Source organism: Adiantum capillus-veneris, chromosome 5, assembly GCF_014529385.1.
Source record: "Adiantum capillus-veneris isolate H3 chromosome 5, ASM1452938v2, whole genome shotgun sequence".
Classification (NCBI taxonomy): Eukaryota; Viridiplantae; Streptophyta; class Polypodiopsida; order Polypodiales; family Pteridaceae; genus Adiantum; species Adiantum capillus-veneris.
In genome coordinates this window covers 77741578-77760659 of record NC_140935.1, presented here as the reverse complement: position 1 = coordinate 77760659, position 19082 = coordinate 77741578, and the positions used below count along the sequence as shown (strand labels likewise).

The window sequence follows — 19082 nt, the reverse complement described above, 5'->3', positions numbered from 1 at the left end:
TGCGTCTACATATCCAGTCCAATGTAGATGCTGAAGAATTTTACATCATGTCATTGGACGGATGTGATGTGTTGTTAGGTATTCCTTGGTTGTTTCGTGTACAGGGAATCATGGATGCCTACAACAAAAAGATCACTGTACACTCACATTCTGGATGTAAAGCTTAAAGGGGAGTCTATTCCTACTGTATCAGCTTCTGCTATTACTTCTGTAATGAAAAAGCATCTTTCTGCGTACTTGGTTTTTGCACATGAAGTGTCAGATTGTGATGAATCAAATTTATCTGTGTTAGATAAAGAAAGGTCAATGTTTTTACAACAGTATAGTGACTGTTTTTCCGATTCATTACCGTCTCAATTACCGCCAGAGAGACCCGAGGACCATGCGATAGATTTGGTGCCAGGCAGTAGCCCACCAAATAAGCCTCCGTACAGGGTTAGTGCGGCTCAGCAGAAAGAGATAATGGGCCAAGTACAGGAGCTGTTAGAAAAGGGGCTGATTCAGCCCAGTTCATCTCCATTCTGTTCTCCAGTGTTGTTGGTGCAGAAAAAGGATGGCTCATGGCATATGTGCATCGACTACCGTGCACTGAACAAGAATACCATCAAGAATAGGTTCCCTATACCTAGAATTGATGATATTATGGACAAATTAGAAGGAGCAGCTATGTTTAGCAGGATAGATCTAAAGAGTGGGTACCATCAGATCCGCATTAGATCAGAGGATGTGCACAAGACTGCTTTTAGAACGACGTTTGGCCTTTACGAATTTTTAGTGATGCCCTTTGGTCTCACAAATGCTCCTGCTACGTTCAATAGGATGATGGACAGAATTTTCCGTCCACACCAGCAGTTTGTTGGTACATTCTTTGATGACATGATAGTCTACTCAAAGAATGAAGAGGAGCATAGGCATCACTTGGCCATTGTGTTCAAAGAGTTACGCAGTCATAGGTTGCTCATCAAGCAAAGAAAAGTGAGTTTTTTCTGGAAGAGATTCACTTTCTGGGACACATTGTCTCAAAGGATGGTGTCAGAATGGATCCTGCAAAAGTTGAAGCGATCAAGTCATGGCCAAATTTGAAGACAGTGCATGATGTCCGAAGCTTTTTGGGACTATGCTCCTATTACAGAAGGTTTATCCGAAATTTCGATGAGATTGCTTCACCTTTACATGCTCTTCAAAAGAAGGCAGTCACCTTTAGATGGACACAAAAAGAGATTTCAGCTTTTAATCTCTTAAAGGAAAAGATGACTTCAGATCCAGTCATTGTGTTGCCAGATCTTAGGAAGTCATTTGTGGTCCAGTGTGATACCTGCGGTAGTAGCATTGGTGCAGTGCTAATGCAAGATGGCAGGGTAGTAGCCTATGAGAGCAGAATTTTGCAAGGGCCAGAGATGACCATGCAGGTCTATGAGAAAGAGTTACTGGCTATGATTCATGCGCTCTTAAGTTGGAAACACTACCTGCTAGGTGCAAACTTTGTTGTCCAAACGGACCATCAGACCTTGCGATACTTCTTGACACAGACAAAGTTATCTGAGAAGCATATGCGATGGGCAAATATCTTGTCCATGTTCCATTTTCAGATTGTGCATGTGGAAGGCAAGAAGAACGTTGTGGCTGATGCCTTGTCAAGGAAGCCACAAATTTCAGCTGTGTCGATTCCTTATCATCATGAACTTGATGATATGAGAGAACAGTATGCAAATGATGAAGATTTTGCAAGGGTCTTCGAGCAACTAATGGATGGACAACGTCATGAACACTATCTTCTTAAAGACGGGTTCATGATGATGCATGGCAGATTGTGTGTCACAAAGCCATTGCGACGCAAAGTTATGGAAGAGAGTCATGTCCCACCGTATGCAGGGCATCGTGGTATCGATGCTACAGTTAAAGCGGTTGAGACATTCTTCTACTGGCCTACATTGAGAAGGGATATGGATGCCTTTGTGCGAGAATGCCTAATATGCCAAAAGGTCAAGTTTGACAGGCAAAAGGCACCAGGGTTATTGCAACCACTACCTATTCCAGATAAACCATGGGAAAGTATTGCTATGGATTTTATCTTTGATCTTCCGAGAACGCAGACAGGAAACGATGGTATTTGGACCATTATTTGCAGATTCAGCAAACAGGCTCATTTTATTCCTGTCAGGAAGAAGATAAAGCCAGATCAGATGGCACGCTTGTTTATGAGCAATATTTTCGAGTATCATGGCATGCCACAGTCGATTGTTAGCGACCGTGATCCACGCATGACAAGTTTGTTCTGGAGAGGCTTGTTTGAGAATATGGGCACCACGCTCCAATTCTCTTCTTCATTTCATCCTCAAACAGATAGGCAGTCAGAAGAGGCAAATTCTACTGTCCTAGATCTGCTGAAGTGCTATGTGTCAGAGCATAAAGGAAAGTGGGAGCAGTATTTGCCATTGGTGGAGTATGCATACAATAATACAGTGCATTCATCAACTGGCAAGGCACCCTTTGAGATAGTTGAAGGTGGCAAGAAAGTTCCTCCCATACTGCATACAAAGGACAAGATATTTGAAGCAAATAAGTATGTTCAGGACATGGATGAAATGTATAAGAAGGTCAAAGTGGCCTTAGAAAAGACTCAGGCAAAGCAAAAGAAAGCAGCTGATCGTCACCGTCGTGAAGTGGTATATTCACTTGGTGATTGGGTGCTTTTACGCTTTGAAAAGGCAAGGTTAAAGAAGATGAAGGGCAAGGAAAGACTGTTTCCAAAGCTCAGCATGCGTTACTATGGGCCTTTTCAAGTATGCGACATAATCAGTGATGTTGCATATAGGCTGAAATTGCCTGACAGTTGGAAGATTCACAATGCGTTTCATGTGAGTCTTCTCAGACCCTATGTGGGTGATGTGCCAGAAGATATGCCAGCTGAAGATCAGCCGGAAGTCGAGGAACTTGACGAGATCTTGGTCCCTGAACAGATTTTGGCACACAAAGAAAGGAAAGTGAAAGGCAAGGTTGCTAGGCGTTACTTAGTAAAGTTCAGAAACTATCCACCAATGGATGCTAAGTGGATGGAAGAAGGTGAACTTGCAGAGTCACCAACTGTGTTATCACTTTACCGGGAAGCCTTCGATTTGCAACCTACCTTGACCCCTTGAGTTTCAAAGCTAAATGGATTGTCAGTGTGACAATGGCTTCTGAAACAAATGATGTACATGGTATTTAAAGTGAGCTCAAATGAAATACCTGTTACATGAATGTTAGAGCTATACAAATTGTCAGTTTGGCAATTGCTCTTATGGAATGTCCAAAAAAAATGTGCAGCTACCATTTTGTCATTGGAAAGTTAGTGACTCAAAGCAATGGCAGAGTGCGAAGCTACCACTATGTCATTGGGACAGGGTTCACACGCAGGCAATACATGAGTCGACGAGGTGTTGAATACACCACGGTTGACAATGAGCATGTATGTGTCGTATATGTGTCGACAGGTGTTGAATACATCAGTGTTGACAGTAAGCATGTACGACATAGATGCAAACGAGGACGTTTGAGATTTCAAGAGGGGGGTATGTCACCAGCGTGTGACTACTATCTATCCTTTTTGTTGATTTCTTTCTTATTATCTATTTACCTTCACTTTTTGGAAACACCCCTCGGGAAATCTAACTGCCCTGCATTGCATAGCTAGTGTAGAACTATCCAGAGGGAGTCCAGGCCTGAGGGCAAGACAGCACTAAGGTTGGACAAGGACTATGGTTAGCCAAGTGAGGTCATTGACTAGCCAAAGTGGAATCCTTTGCTACAGAGGCTACATTTCAGTTCTGGATGTGGCCTCAGTGTACAAAGAGGGTCGGATGACCTAGAAAGATACAATGGCAGCATCTCCTAAAATTTAGGGAACTGCTATTTTGGGACCTGAAAATGTGTTGACGTCATTACCTCCGGAATGACAAGGGGAACATTTTCTTACTCTACCGTGAAGTCAACTGGGCAACCGGTTGGGATATTTTTAGACGACAACCCCGAAACGGGAAAATGCTTATAAATGTGCCAAGTGGCACCTTCTGGTGCACTTGCCTCATGCAACAAGAAGTGGCGCTGAATTTAGGAGGGGGAGAGCCTCATTTTCAGTTTTTGTCACAGGTTAAGAGCTATGGAGTGCTTGCTTTCCCTCCTATGTACAGTGCGGTGCCAGGAGTGATGCCCTGCACGCTACACACTGCCCTCTCTCTCCCCTTTGGCAGTATGTTATGCCCCTCTAGTGGGCTTTTCATTTGACCAATGTACAGTTGTGTGGGTTCATGCGCGATTGCCGAGGCAAGAGCCTCTTGCACAGGTACTGGATTAGCTAGCGGCTAATCCCCCGCAGGTACAGGTGAATTCGGAGAGGTTTCACGCCAGAAATCTCGTCCGATTCAAAGGGCAAGTAGCCCTACAGGTGCGGGAGCTCGAGGACTTGCTACGGATGCGACCGGCACGCGAAACGGAGCCCGAAACAGTAAATTACAGCCTGCTGTGTATTTTTGCAGGTTTAGGGTTTTGGCCCTAAACGGACCCTAATACCCCCAGGAGGTTCGGGGACGCAAGGGGACCGCTGTACAGGTGATCTCGCGCATTTTCAGGGCTGAAAACAGAGAATTCAGCGTGCTGCAGATTCTCGCCAGGTTTTGCAAAGTGCCCGTATGCGTCGGGAAAGTCAGTCAATGCGTGGGAATACTGACTGTGAAGGGTTCTAGTACAGTTATGCTGCCGAAATCGAGCTGGAACAGTGGAAATTCAGCCGAGTTTGTGCGGGGCAGCTTGTAGGGAACCACAACATTTATTCCCTCTTTTAAACAATAAAGAAATACCGAAAGGGGCGCCTAAGTTAGGGGCCAATCTGGTGTCCGTCTACTCATACAGGTGCAATCTAGCAGCCTGTATCCCTCTCCCCTTTGTTGTGTCTTGAAAGTACAGGTAAAATAGACGACTAATAATGGGTGAAAGCTAAATCAAGGTTTAAAGTAAAGTCTACCGCCCTTTTTGGATTGAACAAGCCGGTTACAAATCTGTCGAGTATATCATCGATCCTAGGAATCGGAAATCTGTTCTTGATGGCGATTTTGTTGAGATCTCTATAATCAATGCACATTCTCCAAGATCCGTCTTTCTTCAAAACCAACAACACTGGAGAGCAATACGATGAAGTACTAGGCTGGACAAGACCCCTTTCCAAGAGGACTTTCACTTGGTTCATAATCTCTTCATTCTGTGCTCGGCTCAAACGGTAAGGTGGCCGGTTCGGTGGTGTGCTTCCAGGTATCAGATCAATGGTATGATCTTCAGACCCTCTAAAAAAAGCAATCGGCATGAGTGTGGAGAAAAATCTTGGCATTCTTTTGTTCAGGTCAAAACATATTCGACCTTTATCCATCATTCACTTCTCTCCCAAAAGAATGAGTAAAGAAACTGAAGTTCATCAAGTACAATCTCTGAGCCCTTCATTTGTCAAAGTCGCTTTCTCGGCCCGGTAGTCAACCACAACGTAATTCTTGTGGTACCAAGGGATTTTGAGTAGAACGTCACTCGCGTACCCAATACACCTTTGTCATTGCAAACGAAGTTTGCCAATGCTTGATGTAATGGCAACATCCCGTCCAAGTGCCAGTCGAACTACCTCCACCTGTGGCCTCACTGCTCAACCTGTCGGGCATAAGTCCAAATCGAGCCGCCAATTCCAAGTAAGAAGAAGTTGGCCTTGGCTCCTTCAAAAGAGCTTCCTGATCCTTCACTTTGCCCTAAAAGCGGCAAAGTTTGTACTTTCATTCATTTGATTTGGTTCAGGTCCCATGCCATGTGGTACTAGTTCTGCTTTTTATCTGCCTTTTCTGCTACGTCTCTCAGCTGCTTTAGAACTTTCTGGCCTTTCTTCATCTTGTTCATTCGGTGCCTTGTTAGGGCACTTCGCGGAGATTTGTCCATGTTCCCCGCATCCAAAGCACTTTCCCTCCCTGGTGAAGCGAGCTCTCTCCTCAAGAGTAAGCTTGGGTCGTGCATCCTTCTTTTCTGGGTTGCTCTTTTTTTTTCTACTTTCATTCGCTAAAGTCTGTTCAGCTCGTTGTGTCATGACTGCATCAGTGGGGTAGGTCAGACTGCCAGAGTGAATGGCAAAGCCCCGCTTCACATGACTCATCAACTCCTGAATAGAAGCTGACTTCTGTTCCAAGCAGTGATCTCGGATCTCTGTAGGTAGACCTAAGGTAAACCGCTCAATCTATTCTCTCAACGAGATCTTCTTGAATGAAGAGGCGGGTTTAAAAGAGCTCCAGAATCTCTCGCAATAAGCATCCACTGTATCTCTCTTGGTCATCTGAAGATGGTTCCAAGCAGCTCGTATATCGCGTTCATACTCTTGAGTCAACCAAGAAGAAATAAAAAGCTTCTCAAATTTCAGCCATTTAACTGGCGCAGTCTTGTTTAAAAGAAGTGTGGACCACCACGTTCGAGCATTCCCCTAAAAATGAGAGGCAGCTCTCTGAATCTTGGAGTGCTATGAGTAGCATCCTCCCGCGAAAGCGATGTCAAACTGCTGTATAAAAGACAAAACCTTCGAAGCATCTTTGTATCCTGAAAAAGTGTCGAATTTGATCGACTGTCCACCTTTCTTAAACTCTCGGACATCTTGCTTTTATCTTCCAGAAAGTCATACTCGTTGGCTTTATAAAAATTCTTCTTGTTCGCATAAAAGTTGCCGTCATCAGAGCCTGAACTGTCTATAGACGAGTCCTCTATAGAACTGTTACTCATTGGGCGAGTTCTAGACTTCTTTGCCTTTTTCTTGCCCTTTCGAAGCGTTGTTTCTTACTTCGCTTTTTGCCTTTTCTGTCTTCTTCGCTCGAATCTAAAGAGCTAGAAGAACTGTCAGAAGAAGAAGAAGAAGAAGAACTAGGTACTCCTTCAAATCGAACACGCTTCTTCTCTTTCTTTGCCTTATCAAATGTCGATTGACGACCCAAATAACCCGGGAAGTCAGTGCCTTTCTTCTGCTTTTTGCCGTGCTTTTTGGCTTTCTTCTATTGCGTCAAAAAGCTGAGCAATCCGTGCATCAACCACCTCTTGAGAGCGGGTTTCGGGGGTGGTGTTGTGGTTTTCTGCCACTACTCGTGCACTTCTTGAAAAGAAGTCTAGCTCATATATTTTGCCAATTTCGGGTCCTTCGCAAAACTGAGCATCATCTTTGTCGCATCGTTGATCAATTGACGACGCTTCATCTCTCGTTGCTCAGCCTGAGTAGGCCGAGGCGGGCCATACTCTCTGTCGGAATCTTCGTTGTGATCCCTACCCGCATCTCCAGATGCAGAGGGAGTCGACTGATCCTTGCGTGAAGCCATAGGTGCCGCTGAAAAAAAAAATGGAGATCAGATTTCCCGTAGAAGAGAAATCAGCCGAGCTCTGATACCACTATAATAGACTTGGACACTCCAAGTCAAGAATCAATCACGACAGCACCAAATAACCACTTCAAAACAGTTCACAGTTCACAATAGATTTGCACTGACCCGACGGAGTTCTGTGCCTAGAGATATTGGCCCCAAAGTATTTCTTTATGTATTAATCAATTCAAAGTACAAGCGAGTGGTTCGGGTTTCACTCTCAGACTCTGCGTCCAGATGCTCTGCAAAGTTGGAGCCCAAACCACTTATTTAATGTTTACAAGGGATGCCAAAAGCAGAGCCCCGAAAAGCTTCAAAAATAAAGCAAAACTCTTTTCTCTCACAAGCTCTCTCTAGAGCTTTAGGAAAATAAAGCAAATATTCTCTCTCTCTCTCTCTCTTTCTATCTCAAATTGCGTAGACTCAAAAGCTGGCCACGCAAATTCAACCAAAAAGCAGCTCCGCAATTTCCGGGCCTTACCGTACGGTGCCACGTCAGCATATCAGCGCTTTTTTCGGGATTTCAGCCTGCTGCCTTTTTAGGATTAGGGTTAGGGTTAGGGTTAGGGTTTCTGCTGTTTTAGGCAGATTTTAGGGTTTCCAGAATTAGGGTTTCCAGCAAGAGTCAGGGTTTCCTCTCGGGCAGCCACGTCATCACTTTGTGACAGTGTACAGGGCTGAAAAAGCAAAAGGTGGATATGGAAGAATCCACCAAAGGAAGCTCCTCAAGGTGGAGTATGAGATGTGTATGATGAACCACTGTGGTGGGGAGTAATGCCATTGAATATGACCTCTGACAAACTGAAGAACACATGGGAGTGAGCACATCGTCCAAGGAAAACAAGCTTGCGCTCCTCATCTGCCCGCAAGAAACCCGTTGTTGAATCCCACTCGCTACGTAGAGTGTGGATGATATCCACCCAAATGTCTATGAGGATGTCCACAACAGTAAAGGACGGTGTAACGTTGAGAAAGTGGCGGCAACGAGCTCACCAAACATTCCACGATGTAATGGCAACTAGCATGTAGAACACCTTGTCACAAATTGCTGACGTGTCTAGCCCTGAAGAATAGAGCTAACTTGCAGATCACGGCCGAAGGGCCTAAACCCTAAGAAGAACAAGCACTAACAAAAGAAGAAGTCCTACCAACTTATGGGGACCCCGTCCGATGGGGCCCCAGTGACATAAAGGAATTAAAATAAAGCAGGATCCACATACACACACCAAGACTTGCACAAAAATTGATGACGTGGCAGCTATACGAACGCTCCAAATTTTCCATTGGCTGATGACGTGGCAACCTGTACGGATTTTCGCGTTTGCCCCTGATTGCTGATGTGGCACTTGTACGGATTTCTGTGATTTACCTCGACAGCTTTTGGGCATTGCTTTTACCAGATGCTTTTGAGTTTGAAGGCTTTTCATGTAAATTGCTTTTGGGCCTAGGGCATTTAAATATGAGGCCATGGGCTCATTCTCTGGCATGCTTCCTAGAGAGGTGCAGAGTTGGAGTACTAGCTTGTACTGTGTTGATGCAATATAAAGAATGTCACGTGCACATCTAACCCTGTGTGTACATGGACAAGCTACTTCATGACATGGGTTCAGTTCAATTAGATAACATGATGGGACAACAACAAGAAGCGACTCGCGTTGTGATGACACTAGAAAGAAAAGCAGAACGACAGGAAGCCGTGGAGCGTGAACACCAAGACAGACAAGAAACCTTGGATCGCGAAGCGCACTTGGCGGCCGAGGAACGAAAAGAAAGCAAAACAGAAAGAAAGGCAGCTATTGAGCGTGAGCGTGAGCAAGTACGCTTGGCGGCCAGAGAAAGACGAGCAGCCTTGGAGACAGAGCGTGAGGTGCAGAGAGACCTACGCATACAAGACTTGGTCCGACAGGTTCACCTCGAAACCCGAGCCGGCCAAAGATGTTAGTGGTTCATCAAGTGGCGCAAGCCGAGTTTTGGACTCCAACAACCCCGTCACCGAGAAGTTGACTTTCAATAAGTATGATGGTAAGATGGATGCTACTGTTATTCATTCTTGGTTGCATCAATTTAATGCTTATTTTGTGACAACTAAGAAGACAAGCAATAGCAAGGTTTTGACGACAGCCATGTACCTTGCTGGTGATGCCATTAATTGGTACCACGCATGGCAAGAGGCACAGTTGGCTACACACCTAGCGGAAGCCGACGAAGGCACGCCCCTTTCCTTCAATTGGGCCGACTTCCAAGACAAGCTCAAGGCACGGTTTATGCCCCCACAGTACCTAGAACGGTTCAAAGACGATTGACGCAGTCTCAAGCAAAATGGTATACCAGTTATGTTTTTCTCTAATCGTGTTTTGCAGCTCGGCACCCCATTATGCAAATCGGATGATGAGTGCAAGGAGGCTTTCATTTTCGGGTTGGACGACTATATCAATTTTGATGTCGAAGTTGTAACAGACTTGGACACTCCAAGTCAAGAATCAATCCCGACAGCACCAAATAACCACTTCAAAACAATTCACAGATCACAATAGATTTGTACTAGCCCGGTGGAGTTCCGTGCCTAGAGATATTGGCCCCAAAGACTGGCGCCCCTTTCGATATTTCTTTTTGTATTAACCAATTCAAAGTACAAGAGAGTGGCTCGGGATTCACTCTCAGACTCTGCGTCCAGATGCTCTGAGAAGTGAGGGCCCAAGACACTTATTTAAAGGTTTACAAGGGATGCCAAAAGCAGAGCCCCAAAAGCTTGAAAGCAAAAGCTCTTTTCCCTCTCTCACAGAGAGCTTCTGAAAGCAAAAGCAAATTCTCTCTCTCTCAATGATAGCAAAAGCTGAGATTTGCGTCGCTCAAAAATATCCCAAAAAAAATAAAAAAAAATCAACCTCCGCGATTTTCGGAAATTAGGGTTTGCAGGAATTTTAGGGTTTCTGACAGAAATTAGGATTTCTGTTGTCCGTAGCCACGTCATCACTTTGTGACATACCCCCCTCTTGAAAGCATTGTAATCGACCGCGATTACGCCTGCAAAAACGACAAAAGCCATAAACCGTCTTAGCAGACACTGATTGTTAGTACCTACATACTAGGAACACATATCTAGGACATGTACAAATCGACAATCACATCTCACGACATCACAGGACATCACCAGACATCACAGGACATCACATGGCATTCAACATTCATTCGGATCTTAGACTATGATTTATCGGCAATGTAGCTAGCAATCACATCTAGGTCCAATCAGGACCTCATCAATGTCCGATTGACTAACCCCTATTGCAACCATGTTTATTCGAGATCAATCAGACCAAAATGTTGCAGTCATTTTGTCTATCAGTTACTGCACTCAAAAGAAGTCAAGAACAAATCAGTATCATAATCAGGAATTCAAGTCATCCAGCAGAATAGTGTCAGCTCTCAGTATCCCTGAAGCCCAAAGAGACATCAGTGACTTTAGTATCAAAATCAAGGCATCTGTTGACAAAGGAGCGGAGTAACTCGCCTCTTGTGCATCCCACTTCACCAGATCTTCGACCAAGCTGAATTTCTAGGTTCCGTTTGGAGTAGACTATGCTAAACCAAAACATCGAGGTAAAGTTTCACAATGCGAGGAGTATCTGCTAGGTCCTCCTCCTCCATCCACTTCGCATCAAATGCAGGAACGTTCTTGAACTTAACCAAGAACCGCCTTCGCACTTTACCTTTAGTCTTCGTATCCTTATGTGCCAAATCTGTTCAGGAACAAGGATCTCCTTGTTTTCTTCCACTTCGGGTTGCTCATCAGGCTCCCCATCATCAGGCACATCACCGTTAATAGGTTTCAAGAGACTCACATGCAATGCATTGTGAATCCTCCAAGTATCTGGCAGTTTCAATTGGAAGCAGACATCATTTATCTTTTCAATAATCTGGAAAGGTCCGTAGTATCGCATACTAAGCTTTGGAAAAAGCCTCTCCTTTCCATTTTTCTTTCTTAGGCGTGCCTTCTCAAAACGTAAGAGCACCCAATCATCCTCCTTCAATTTCAAGTCGCAACGATGGCTATCCGCTGCCTTTTTCTGTCGTTCAAGACTTCTGCAAAGTCTCGCTAACCTTGGCAAAAGCCGTATCCAAATCTCGCGAATATTCATCCGCTTCAAATATCTAATCTTTCGTGCTCAGGAAGGATGGAACCTTAGCAGCACTTTCAACAATCTCAAATGGCATCTTCCCCGTCGAAGAGTGTATCGTGTTATTGTAGGCAAATTCCACCAAAGGTAAGTTATACAAAACTTCAATAAATCTAAAACCACTGAATTGGCAATCTCAGATTGCCCGTCAGTCTGCAAGTGGAACGATGACGAGAACTGCAACTGCGTGCCAATGTTCTCCCAAATTTGCCTTCCAAAAAATATGGGGTCTTTGTCGGAGACAATCGTCTCAGACATGCCATGTTATCGAAAAATCATCGTGACCATTTTGTCTTCTCCAGAGATCAAAAATGAAATCCATTGCAATACTTTCCCAGGGATGGGTAGGTATGGGTAAAGGCCGTAACAATCCCTATGCCTTATGCCTGTCAAACTTGACCTTCTATCATACTGCGCACAACTCTTCCACATCCTTTTAAAGTCTCGGCCAAAAGAAGTATCTCTCTACCCCCTTCATGGTGGTAGCAATGCCGCGGTGACCCGTAAAAGGTGGACATTGGCATTCAGTTATAACCTTTTGCCTCAACGGCTGTGTAACGCACAACATAGTCTTTTTCATCAAGTAGCCTTCTCGAAGGGAGTATCCAGCTACTGTCTCCCCATCCCGTATCCGTGTGAAAATATATGCAAAATCTGTATCTGTGGCATAATGATCGACCATATCCTCGAAGCTCCTATGATGTATCGCGGAAATAGCCAGAACCAACGGCTTCCGAGACAAAACATCTGCCACCACATTCTTCTGTCCCTGCACATGCACAATCTGGAAGTGAAACTGTGACAAGATGTTCGCCCACCGCATCTGCTTTTCCGAAAACTGCTTTTGTGACAAGAAGTAGAGCAAACTCTAATGGTTTGTAAAGACAGTAAAATCAGCTCCGAGTAGGTAATGCCGCCATTGAGTAAGAGCATGGATAACCACCAAAAGCTCTTTCTCATATATTTGTGGTGTCATCTCCGGCCTAGAGAACAATCGGCTCTCATAAGCAATGACATGGCCTTCTTGCATAAAGACTGCACCCAGACTACGACCACAAGCATCACAATATACTTCAAATGACTTATGCAAGTCCGGCAAAGTCAAATCTGGTCATGTAGTCAATTTCTTGTTCAATGTCTGAAAGGCAGTCACCTCTGTGGATCCCCACGAGAAAGGGACTCCTTTCTGTATCCAGATATGCAAAGGGGAAGCAATCTCTGCAAACTTTCGTATGAACCGCCTATAGTACGAACACGTTCTTCAAATCGCGCCAATCACGTATAGTCTCTATCTTGGCCCAATCCACTTGCACTCCTGATGCTGAGACAAAGTGTCCCAAAAAGTGTATCTCTGGAGCAGATGATCTTTGTGTTCTGCCTCATTCTTGGAGAAACAATGATATCATCAAAGAAAGTGCCAACAAATAGCCTGTACTCTCGAAAAAATCCCGTCCATCATCCGGTTTAAATGTCGCACGAGCATTGGTTAAGCCAAAAGGCATCACCAAAAACTCAAATAATCCAAAATTCGTCCGAAAGGTTGTCTTGTAGACGTCTCCCGACGCGATTCGGATCTGATGATATCCACTCTTCAAGTCAATCCTGCTAAAGCACGAGGATCCCTATACCCTGTCGAGTATATCATCGATCCTAGGAATCGGAAATCTGTTCTTGATTGTGATTTTGTTGAGAGCTCTATAATCGATGCACATTCTCCAAGATCCATCTTTCTTCAAATCCAACAACAGTGGAGAGCAATACGGTGAAGTACTATGCTGGACAAGACCCTTTTTCAAGAGGTCTTTCACTGGGATCATAATCTTTTCATTTTGTAGTCGGCTCACACGGTTCGGTGGCGTGCTTCCAGGTATCAGATCAATGGTTTGATCTTCAAGCCCTCTGAAAAGCAATGGGCATGAGTGTGGAGAAAAATCTTGGCGTTCTTTTGATCAGGTCAAAACATATTCAACCTTTATCCATCGTTCAATTCTCTCCCAAAAGAATGAGTAAGAAACTGAAGTTCATCAAGTACAATCTCTAAGCCCTTCATTTATCAAAGTCGCTTTCTCGGCCCGATAGTCAACCACGGCGTAGTTCTTGTGGTACCAAGGGATCCTGAGTAGAACGTCACTCGCGTGCCCTGAACACCCATGTCATTGCAAACGAAGTTTGCCAATGCTCGGTGTAATGGCAACATCCCATCCGGGTGCCAGTCGAAATACCTCCGCCTGTGGCGTGAGTCTGTCGGGCGTAATTTCCAAATCAAGCCGCCAATTCCAAGTGAAAAGAAGTTGGCCTTGGCTCCTTCAAAAGAGCTTCCTGATCCTTCACTTTGCCCCAAAAGCGGCAAAGTTTGTATTTTCATTCATTAGATTCAGTGCAAATCCCACGCCATGTGGTACCAGTTCTGCTTTTCTATCTGCCTTTTCTTCCACGTTCCTCGGCTGCTCTCGAACTCTCAGGCCTGTCGTTGTCTTTATCATTTTGTTCTTTCTGTGCCTTTTTAGGGCACTTCACGGAGATATGTCCATGTTCCCCGCATCCAAAGCACTTCCCCTCTCTGATGAAGCGAGCTCTCTCCTCAAGAGTAAGCTTGGGTCGTGCATCCTTTTTCTTTGGGTTGGTCTTTTTTTTTCTACTTTCATTCCCAGAAGTCTGTTCGACTCGTTGTGTCATGGCCTCATCTGTGGGGTAGGTCAGACTGGCAGAGTGAATGGCGAAGCCCCGCTTCGTATGACTCATCAACTCCTGAATAGAAGCTGACTTCTGTTCCAAGCTGTGATCTCGGATCTTTGTAGGTAGATCCAAGGTGAACCACCCAATCTATTCTCTGAACGAGATCTTCTTGAATGAAGAGGCGGGTAGAAAAGAGCTCCTGAATCTTTCACAATAAGCATTGATTGTATCTTTCTTGGTCATCCGAAGATGCAGTGATCTCGGATCTCTGTAGGTAGATCCAAGGTGAACCGCCCAATCTGTCCTCTGAACGAGATCTTCTTGAATGAAGAGGCAGGTAGAAAAGAGCTCCTAAATCTTTCACAATAAGCATTGATTGTATCTTTCTTGGTCATCCGAAGATGGTTCCAAACAGCTCGTATATCTCGTTCATATTCTTGCGTCAACCAAGAAGAAATAAAAAGCTTTTTAAATTTCAGCCATTTAACTGGCGCAGTCTTGTTTAAAAGAAGCGTGGACCACCAAGTACGAGCATTCCCCTTAAAGTAAGAGGCAGCTCTCCGAATCTTGGAGTGCTCCGAATAGCGTCCTCCCGCGAAAGTGATGTTAAACTGCTGTATAAAAGACAAAAGCCTTCGAAGCATCTGAGTATCCTGAAAAAGTATCAAACTTGATCGAGTGGCCATCTTCCTTAAACTCTCGGACTTTCTTGCTTTTATCTTCGAGAAAGTCGTACTGGTTGGCTTTGTAAAATTCTTCTTGTTCGCATAAAAGTTTCCGTCATCGGAATCTGAGCTGTATGTAGACGAGTCCTCAGTAGAACTGTCAATCTCTGGGCGAGATGTAGCCTTCTTTGCCTTTTTCTTGCCCTTTCCAAAGCTTTGTTTCTTGCTTCGCTTTTTACCTTTTCTTTCTTCTTCGCTAGAATCTGAAGAGCTAGAAGAATTGTCAGAAGAAGAAGAAGAACTGGGTACTCCTTCAAATCAAACACGCTTCTTCTGTTTCTTTGCCTTGTCAAAAGTCGACTGACGACCCAAATATCCCGGGAAGTCAATGCCTTTCTTCTACTTTTTGCCGTGCTTTTTGGCTTTCTTTTGCGCGTCAAAAAGCTGAGCAATCCGTGCACCAACCACCTCTTGTAATTCCTTCTCTGTATACTGTTTGTGATCAGAAGGTTTCTTGAGAGCGGGTTTCAGTAGTGGTGTAGTGGTTTTCTGCCACTGTGCATGCACTTCATGAAAAAAAGTCTCGCTCATATATTTTGCCAATTTCGGATCCTTCGCAAAACTGAGCATCATCTTTGTTGCATCACCGATCAATTGACGACGCGTCATCTCTCTTTGCTCCGCCTGAGTAGGCCAAGGTGGGCCATACTCTCTGTCTGAATCTTCGTTGTGATCCCTGCCCGCATCTCCAGATGCAGAGGGAGTCGACTGATCCTTGCGTGAAGCCATAGGTGTTGCCGAAAAAAAAATTGGGGATCAGATTTCCCATAGAAGAGAAATCGGCCGTGCTCTGATACCACTGTAACAAACTTGGACACTCCAAGTCAAGAATCAATCGCGATAGCACCAAATAACCACTTCAAAACAATTCACAGATCACAATAGATATGCACTGGCCCGGCAGAGTTCCGTGCCTAGAGATATTGGCCCCAAAGACTGGCGCCCCTTTCGGTATTTCTTTTTGTAATAATCAATTCAAAGTACAAGAGAGTGACTCGGGATTCACTCTCAGACTCTGCGTCCAGATGCTCTGAGAAGTGAGGGCCCAAGCCACTTATTTAAAGGTTTACAAGGGATGCCAAAAGCAGAGCTCCAAAAGCTTGAAAGCAAAAGTTCTTTTCCCTCTCTCATAGAGAGCTTCTGAAAGCAAAAGCAAATTCTCACTCTCTCTCAATGAGAGTAAAAGTTGAGATTTGCGTCGCTCAAAAATATCCACAAATAAAAACAAAAAAATCAACCTCCGCGATTTTTGAAAATTAGGGTTTCTGGCAGAAATTAGGGTTTGCAAGAATTTTAGGGTTTTTGGTAGAAATTAGGGTTTCTGTTGTCCGTAGCCACGTCATCACTTTGTGACAGAAGTCCTCGACCCAATCGATCTCAACAAGGCAATAGTGATTGCTCTCGCACAAGAGATGAAGCACAACAAGGGAAAGCCTAAGGAAAACAAGACTTCCACAAGTACCTCTCAGACTTCTCAAAACGGTAAGAATGGTAACTCTTCTAACCAATCTTCCAATAGTCTCTTAGAAAAGAACTCTCCCAATGAACCTAAGGGTAAAGCTAACACAATTGCTAAACCTAAGCTCACTCCAGATGAAAAGGCAGAACAAGGAATTTTAGGAGAATACATCACATCGGAAGAACAAAGCATTTATTCTAAGGAAGGTCGTTGTTTTCATTGTCACATCAAGGGTCACATAAAAAGAACATGTCCTAAGCTTGAATTTAATGAAACTAAAGAACCCACAGAACCCACTTCCTCTGTCAATGCAATAAATGAGAACACGAGTGTGACCCAAGTCTCTCATGATCCTCCCATTGATGAGTCGCTCATTAAGTGGTATGGTCATGTGAAGGGTCAGCATTTTGTCATATTGTTTGACCCAGGTAGTATGCATGATTTGATTAGTGACTCTCTTGTAGAAAGAGCCCGCTTGGAGGTTAGCAAGACATCTCCTTTCGAGGTGTCAGGCTTCTCTCCCGGTATGGACTCTCTCATCATGCAAGAGTGCCTTGATGTTTTGTTCACTGTTCAACAAGTGTCCTTCCACAAAAAATTTGTAGTCTCTCCTCTTTCAGGATGTGATATGCTTTTGGGCATTCGATGGTTTCGTGGGGATAACCCTCTCATTGATTGGGTGGAAAATGCGTTCATTTTCAATGCCAAAAGTGACTCTCCCCTTGTCATTCGTGGAGAGCAAGTTGTTCATTCTTCATCTCTCATTTCTAATGTGCAGGCGAAGATGGCAAAGAATCCGGAAAAGGAGACTCTCTCAGACTCTTCTTTTCCAAAGCATGACACACATGATTTGCATGAAAATGATAAGCATGATGATTTGCATGATCAAGATGTGATTTCTCACAAGTATGATGATTTGCATAATCAAGATGTGATTACTCACAAGCAGAATAATTTGCAAGATAAAGATGTGATTGTTCACAAGGATGATAGTTTAGTTGATGCTTTTTCTAGGGAAGCTAACCTCATTGCAGATTCGATCAATCACGAAGAACTGATCTTGGCTCTCGAGTCGAGGTCCAAAAAACCCCCACAGGAAGATTCGATCGATCAGGAAGAACCGATCTTGGCTCTCGAGTCGAGGTTCCATGGTGTTTTGCCATAGTTGATTGATTTAGATCAGAAAGTCAAGATTCGACCCCATTGTTTATGTGTATTTGATGAACGGTTTGGCACTCCGTCACTATGTTCATCTGCATTACATGCACAGTTTTTTCGATTGGAATAGTCTTTTTCCAGTCACTTTACGTGTAATGGGTATGTTCATGTTTTTGTGTTGGAAGTGGTTTCAGGAATTTTCATCCTCGGAGATTCTTGAAGAAGGTAGACGCACGACTATCGACGAAGTTGAAGCATTGAAGGAGCCATAGAAGACTTTGTGTCATTTTCGCCACGGCCCAAAGAAGCAAGCAATGCAGACCTTTATGAAGTTCAAGTATCGCACGACCCACGCATCAGAGTGTGCCGACGAAGAGTCCTTTCCAGGATTCCGAACGCTGTTGGCGATCTCCCTCAACGCCATACAGTTCGGTACCAGTACCTCACTTTGAAAAGGAGGGGATAACACGTGCACATCTAACCCTATGTGTACGTGGACAAGCTACTTCATGACCTGGGTTCAGTTCAGTTAGATTAGGAAGTGATCTAGCACTTTTGTGAGTCTGTTTGCAGACCTTGTATATCCAGACACTTAGAGTAGATGCATATCCTCTGGTTGCACACAGCATGATCATCAAATTACAGTCAGAACCCATCAGGAGCATTTTTATAGTGCGTAGACCTATTTTCACTATTTTTGACATTTTTCCTTATAATTTTTAAGTGACTTTTGTTGGGAACTAGGTAGGGCAATTTTAGCAAGCATGTATATAAGGAAACCTAGCGCTAGTACAACCTGGTAGAAGAGGCAGTAGGAACACAGCGTTGAACAAGCACCTTCTCAGCAAGCTCCCCCGGCAGACCCTAACGTTTTCCAACAAGCAAGGCCTAGTGTTTTTGCATGACAGACCAGCCTTGGCGTTTTGCATAGCAGATCAGCCCCGGCAGTAGCAAAACAACAGATCATGTCACAAACGAGAGCGCATAGCAATATAGAATATACTTGGATAAATAGAATTTATCACTTAATACTAAAGCCAGAGGATATATATATATATATATATATATATATATATATATATATATATATATATAGAGAGAGAGAGAGAGAGAGAGAGAGTGTGAGAGAGAGAGAGTGTGAGAAGATCGACACAGTACTAGGGACCAAAAGATGGGCTAGTCTCCCCCGTAATAGTATCTTTATTATTGAGGAGAAGTCTATACAAGTACTTGAATCGAACGTATTACCACGTTCGTTCTAGAATAAGACTTGATGGTTCTCGGAAGCCTCGGCTTCCTATTCCTAGGGCAAAACCATATTCCAAGGAACTTCGGTTCCTTATTCCAAATCCTCAAGAATCAAGGTTCTTGCCTCTGGATCTCACCTTCCAGACTCAGGGCATGGCATCCCTACAACTCTTTTCTACCTCTGTTTCCAGAGTCCTCTTCTCGCAGAACAACTCTGCTTTCCCGGACGCGAAATCCTTACTTG

At 44.1% G+C, this 19082-nt stretch overlaps 1 protein-coding gene across 2 annotated transcripts in view; it reads right to left on the bottom strand.

Annotated features, from left to right (window-relative positions):
• LOC147457565 (DHHC-type zinc finger family protein) overlaps window positions 1-19082 on the bottom strand; it is a 54357-nt gene that overhangs the window by 17300 nt on the left and 17975 nt on the right. The gene's annotated exons all lie outside the window — the stretch shown is intronic.